Raw genomic sequence first — 7,193 nt, forward strand, 5'->3', positions numbered from 1 at the left:
CACATCTTTATATAGTTAAAGCAATATTCCACAACATAAACAAAAGTAGCACATCTTTACATAGTTAAAGCAATATTCTACAACTAAACAAAAGTAGCACATCTTTACATAGTTAAATAGTCTACAACATAAACAAAAGTAGCACGTCCTTGCTTAGTTAAGCAAACACTCCACAGCATTAGCATATTTTCCGTTTGATTGTTTGGTTATTTTATCCTTGTGTTTTGAGAATTCATAAATTTTCCAAGCCCTGACCCATGCTCTTGTCTTCTGCCCTCCTCTTTCACAGGGCAGGCACTGCTGTGCTTTTGATGTTGACTCTAAGAGTTTTGTACTGAGCCATGAAAAATAATGGTTTGAGGGGGTTCTTTATTTTTTAATTAAAATTTTAGTTAGTGTGCAAATAACAGGCTTGAATATGAAGTGTTCATATATATCATTGTTCCTTATTCATATTCAGCTCCATTACCAACTCCTGTCCCTCCTGCTCTATCTGCTTAGACTCCTCTCCTATTAGATAGCCCTCATTCTGATTCACATACACACACAAACACACACACAGTTTATTTATATATTATGCATATGTATATAAAATTAAATATAGATTATACAATTCTACATGAGAGAAAAAATGTGATATTTTGCCTTTCTAATTTCCCCAAAAATCTTTATTCTAACTTCTTGTAGAATTTTGATGACTTTTAATCAATGGCCTAGTCCCAAAACCTATGTTGAGCTAATTTTTAAAAATAGGACTAATTCATTTTCTTTTTCTCATATAGAAAATCCAATTCGAGGATACAGTATGAACCCAATGTCTTTGCAAGGGCCCCAGTGTGTGTGTGTGTGTGTGTGTGTGTGTGTGTGTGTGTGTGTGTGTGTGGTGTGTTGGCATAGGATGATGAGGGATCATCATGAAACTGTCAGTGGGGAGACAGAATGTGGCTTTTTCCTGGAACTTAGAGTTCAGACAGTCGTGGCTTCAGCCATGACCTCGAAGTGTCTTTGGAAAAGTTGCCCATGTAACTGGGCAGCCACTGACTGGGGTGAACTGGCCATTAGTACCAGTTAGCAGCAGCAGCAGCTGACAGCAGGGTCCAAGACACTGTCCAGTGCCTGGGGGAATGGACAAGGCCACTGTCACAAAGCCTGCCACTGAGAAAGGTGTGACGGGGACGGCTGCAGGGGCTTGAAGCAGGTGCTCACATTGCACTCAGTCAGGAAGCAGACAGAGAAGATGCAGATGCTGCTCTCAGAGTCCTCTTCACAGTAGGACACAGCTCACAGGAACATTCTTCCCGTGTTCAGATGGTTCTTCTCTTCAGGTGAATCATTCTGCAAACATCTTCACAGACACAACCCAGAGTGTGCTTCCATGTTCTTCCAAACCCATCAAGTTCACCATCAAGGGAGTCAAGGATCCATCTCCTGGTTGGGCACAGAGAAGAGGCTGACATTTCGGGTGTGCCTTCATGACCTCGGACACCCCTCCCCCGCCCCCAGCTCTGTGATGAGGACCTGTTCCCTGTCCTCACCATGTCTTCTGGGTCTCTGCCTTAGGGGCTGCCGAGGCCTCTGCAACTACCACTCCTGTGTCTGGGGCCTCTTCAGCACCAGTCAGCTCGTCCATGGAAAGCTGAGCTGAGCTGGTTTTCGTGTAAGGACAGAGCTGTGAAACGGTTCTGGTACTTTTCGGTTGTCGGTTGTTTGTTGTTTTTGTTTTTAATTGGAGCTAGCCTAGTAAATTATATACATATACATATATATATGTAGCACGAATAATAAAAACCCAGAAGTAGAAATTGGGGTTCAACCTGAAAACCAGAAAAGCAAAACAACCAAGCAACTAGAGAAGTCAGGGCGACCACAAAGTAAGCAGACTAAGCCTCTCTCTCCTCTCATTTTCTATTCCCTGTAGTGTTGGGATTAAGGGTGTGTGACTCCCTAGGACTGGGATTAAATGTGTGAGCCACCACCACCTGGATTTATTTCTGCATTGATCTTGTGTGGCCCAGGGTGGCCTTGAACTCACAGAGATCCATCTGACTCTGTCTCCCAAATCCTGGGATTGAAGGATATGTGCCACCACTGCCTGACCTCTACTGGCTTTAACTTTGCCTCTGGTCTTCAGGCAAGATTTATTTATCTAGATACAAATAATATACCACTACATATATACCCTCAGTCCTGTTTGTATTTGTTTCTATTTTGAGTCAGGGTTTCACTAAGTTGTTCAAACTGAACTTGAATTCACTCCACAGCCCAGGCTGGCCTTGAACTTGCAATCTTCTTGCTTCAGCCTCCAGAGTAGCTGGAATTGCAAGCATGCTCCTCCAGAAATGGCTGTTGCTTCCTGAATTAAAGCACTTTTATATCCACGTCCAAAGCAACCGGGTACCACTGTGCCTTCACTGCTCCCTCAGATGGCCACCAGGTCTCCCTGCCAACACTGCATTGGCTGACAGCATCGTGTCACCATGGGTCCAGGTCTCTGAGTGACAGCAGGGCTGCTGGACTCTGTCCTGGGCCAGGGTGAGAGCACATCTGGCTATGCCGAGATCTGTGGCTGCAGGATGGGGCTCAGAAGCAGTTCCTGGTGAACTAGGGTACAAATGCCAACACCTTCCCTCCCTGGTGCACCCACATCCACTCACAGCTTGATGGGGTCCCACTTGGTGAGCTTCAGTTCCATGGAGCGAGGTCTCTAGGTTTCTAGGAGAATAAAGTCGGAAGTCTGGGCTGTGGTTGGCACTTCAACAGGGCACATCCTCCAAAGGCTAAGTGAGGACCTCTTGAGCTGGCCAAGGCCACAAGCATTTGCAGGACGCTTGGCTTGCTGCCAGTGCTGGCATCTGCTCCAATCAGTCCTCAAGAGTTTGAAGCAAGCCCTCTTAACCACCGCACCATATTGCTGGTCCCTGTTACAGTTTGCTTGCTCCCTGGGTTGAATGACAAAATCAGAGATCTGGTCTTGGTACCCACAGGCTTGTAATCCCAGCTACTACTGAGGAGAGGCAGGAAGTCCTAAGTTAAAGGACAGCTTGGGCATCAGTGTGAGTTCAAGGCTAGGCCGGACAACATAAAGTGATCTGTCTTGACATAAAAAAGAGCGGTGGGGCTGTAGGTCGTAGTAATGGTTACTCAGAATGTGCAAGGCCCTGGCCCAATCTCCAATATTTCCTAAAACAAAACAGAGGACAAACAAAGCAACTAGAAACGAGTGCTCCTGGGGGGTGTATCCGTGTACCCGAGGACCTCGTGCCCATGCGTAGTCTGTGGATTTGGGAGGCTGCAAACTTAGCCTCTTTCCAGTCTCACTTTCTCCTTTCCCCCTATGCTTGTCCACGCTCTCCCCCTTCTGATGGAGGTGGAACCATGAAGCAGAAAATACTAAAACTGCTGCCATGCTGTTCGTGTTTTTAATTTGACAAGAAAACTTGTGCAATTACACGGAACATTTATCTTGTTTCTGCAAAATTTTGCCTTTCTCTATGAATAACAAACAGCCTCTGAGCAGAGAGCCCCACCCCCACCCCTGCCTCTCTTCTACCTGCCCCTGTTCTTTCTGCAGCCGAAGGCCTCTGCTTTCTCCATCTCCTGAGGCCACAGCCCCCTGCGCTTCAAACTGACCTGCTCACCAGCAGGTGCCGGGTAAGTTCTGGTACGCAACATGGTCCTGCGGAATAGGAGGCTATAGAGAACATGAAGACTGGAAGGATTTTGTCCATAGTGCAGGTCTAACAGGGCCCATGCGCCTCAAAACAATAAAAATACACTGAGACAAATGAGCCACGCTGCCCAGCAAAAATGCAGGCTGTCTTCCCCAACCTCCATTCTCCTTTGCTCTGCCTCCCAGCACACGACCTGCCTGCCTAAACGCTGTCTGCTCACAAGTGCTTCTACAAACCCCCTCCTCTGCAGGAAGGTCTTTCTACATTTCCACACCGGTGCCCCCTACGCATGGAGCTTTGGGACCCACATCTTGACTGTGTGTGAGTCTGAACGCTGGTGTCGGTAATAACTGCAATGAGATTCAGGGTCACCTCAAGGCTGGGCATGGCAGGTGAGCCCCTATCAGTGGGATGGGGTTGGACACCACGTCACATGGTGGAAGACACTGAGGGACTAGATGATTGTGCTGGTCACTTTTCTCATTGATAGGAGCAGATAAACACTCAACTCGATGCAACTTAAGGGAGAAAGGCCTTATTCTGGTTCACAGTCTGGAGGTGTACAGTTCATCACGGTGGGGTGGGTAACATGGCAAGTGGGGGCATGAAGTTGCTTGTTCACATCCAGACAGATCAAAGAGGAGGCAGTAAGCAGGACCAGGCTATAGCCTCCTGGTTGGCCTCCCTAGAGATGCACTTTCTCCGACGAGGCCACAACCCCCAACGGTTCCACAACTTCCCCCAAACTACACCCTGACCTGAGGAACAAGGGTCCACACGAGCTTATGGGAGGATTTCACATTCAGCCCACAGCAACAGTGAGGCCCCGGACGGTCAGTCAGCCTTGAAGAACTGACACACAACCTCTACCCAACACTTCAGCAAGCGGGCTTCATGACGTTAACTAGAGTGTGCCATGCGGTGGTGTTTGGATGAGAACCGTCCCCCATAGGCTCACGCAGTTTCATGGTCCATTCCAGGTTGGTGATACTCTTTGAAGAAGCACAGGAGGTAAGGCCTTGCTGGAGGAAGAAATCACTGGCTGGGGGCAGGCTTCGAAAGTTTTAACTTGGCCCATTTCTCTCTCTGCTTCATGTTTGCCTGTGAAGATGCAAGCCCTCAGCTTCCTGCTCCTGCCTGCTTCCTGCTGCCTGCCGCCAGCTGCCACGTTCCACATCACAATGGACTCTTCCTCACAAATAAACCCTTCCTTCCACAAGTTCCCTGGGTCATGACATTTTGTCACAGCAACAGAGAAAGCAACTAATGTGCACGTTCACCAAGTCATAGAAGGTACATGCTAATGTCAGCCGTTCCATGCATCAAAGTCCTGTAATACCCAGAATAAACAAAATGCATTGCTCAAGTCAGACAGAGAAGAGAGCACTCTTGCTTTTCTGGGAGTTGCCTCCACTCTCGAGAAATGTGCAATTAAATCCAAACACCTGTGGGATTCACAGTGAGGTTGGGCGATGCCCAGAACCTGTTTCTGTATTCACCCCTTCTCAGACTTTGGAGATTCCAATTTAGACTTCTCCACACCATGAATATTAAACATGAGCTCCTGAGTTCTGTTTTAAAGACTCCTCAAATTCTCATCATTATTCTTCCAAATAACAAGCAATGAGCAGGAACATTCAGTGGACAAAGTTCCATTTGCTCATTGTGAATGTGACCCATGCAACACAACTCTACATTTTTAGGAGAAAGGTGTTACTGTCCATTTTCCCCCGTGGATTCTTGTCTGGGCAGGAACGAGAAGATAAAACCCTTCCCACTATGAAACAACAATGCCACGAATCATTCTTTCAGAGGAATTTACCTTACACTCTGTGTGCTTAAACAAAAATGAGAAGAAAAAGATGCAGCTGCCCACAACTTTCCAAATCTCAGTGGCAATCCATCTGGAGGTGGTGAGATGAGAAGTAAAGGCATTTGTACCTGCCAGAACAAGTGTGTGTGCACACGCATGTATATGTGTGTACATATGTGTTTGATATTCTGTGTGTTAGTGTGTGTATTGTGAGTACATGTGTGTGTATGCATGTATATATGTGTGTGCAGTGTGTTTGGTTTATGTGTATGTGAGTGTATGTGCACATTGTGTGAGTGCATGTATATATGTATGTATCTATGTGTGTACATGTATGTTTAGATTTGTGTGTGTGCTTGTATGTATATGTGTGTGCATGTGTGTTTGGTTTGTGTATGTGTGTGTATATATGTGTGAACATGTATGTTTAGTCTTGTGTTTGTGTGTGGATATGTGAACATGTATGTTTAGTTTTACATTTGTGTGTGTGCGTGTGTGTGTCATATGTATGTGAGTGCATGTATGCGTGAACTGACAACACTTGTGTGTCTCCCTTAGTCACTCTCTAACTTACTGTTTGAGTCAGGTTCTCTCCCTGGGTTCACTGATTGGCTGGACCAGCTGCCCAGTGAGCTCTAGGGGTCCTCCTGCCTCAACCCTCCCAGAGCTGGGGTTACAGGCATGCACCATTGTATCTGGTTTTTAACATGCGTGCTGGAAATCCACACTCATGTCCTCACGATTGCCGAGCAAAGCACTCTGCCAATGGTGCCATGTCCCTGGCCCCCAAACCCAACTTCTATCGGGATTGCTGTCTGGTAAACTCACAAGCCATTTCTGCATTGTCCTAACTACCCATGGGTTTGGAATGCAAAACATAACTTCTGGAACCTGTAGAAACTCACCAGGTGATTACAGCACACAGTAAGGACCTTTCTGCAAAGAGAGCTGGCCTCCACACAGAGCAGTGACCTGAGAGGGGTCACTGTCAGGTCATGCTGGGGGAGCCTCTGGAGTGCACCCTGCCTAGAGAGGGTGAAGGTGCCATGTTCTGAAGTCACCTTTAGCATGGCTGTACCACTTTGCTGCATCCATGGGGAAGACAAAGGAGACTTGGGGTCCGTCCCAGTCCTGCCAACTGTACTTGTGGGGTCAACTGTAGACCAGGGACAACTTCCTCTCACACAACCTTGGTGGCTGTGTGTGTCGAGCACAGAGCAGTAGCCCCTCTTGGACTGAACTGCAGAGTGTCAGGTCCTATCAGTGCCCAGCACAGAGCCAGTGCTGATAGAGGCCAGCCGCTGGGCTCCAGTTGAGACAGCAAACAAGGCATTATGCGGTTTATCCCAAGCAAATGTTCATAGAAATCATTCATTTCTACCATTGCTTTCTTAGTGGAGAAACTCATCACTTCCTACAAGAAATGTGACCAGCAGCTCAGATCCATTTCCGCAAAGTAGGTGTCTGTCTGTCAAGCACCTTGCCGGAGGCTCCATGGGGCAAGGCAGACTGGCAGGCAGGGATGCCATTGGCTAGGAGCTGACATACCATATTCCAGTCCAGTTCATACTGCAGTGACAGAATTACCACGAACTACGTGACCCAGGAGCCAGGAACTAAGTAAAGGAGAGATGATGCTGGAGTGGATGTCAGATCCCGGGGAGCATGTGGATTCTAGATCACAGAGTGAGGCAGAAGATGTCAGATCC

This window comes from Microtus ochrogaster, linkage group LG8 (genome assembly GCF_000317375.1).
Source record: "Microtus ochrogaster isolate Prairie Vole_2 linkage group LG8, MicOch1.0, whole genome shotgun sequence".
Lineage (NCBI taxonomy): Eukaryota > Metazoa > Chordata > Mammalia > Rodentia > Cricetidae > Microtus > Microtus ochrogaster.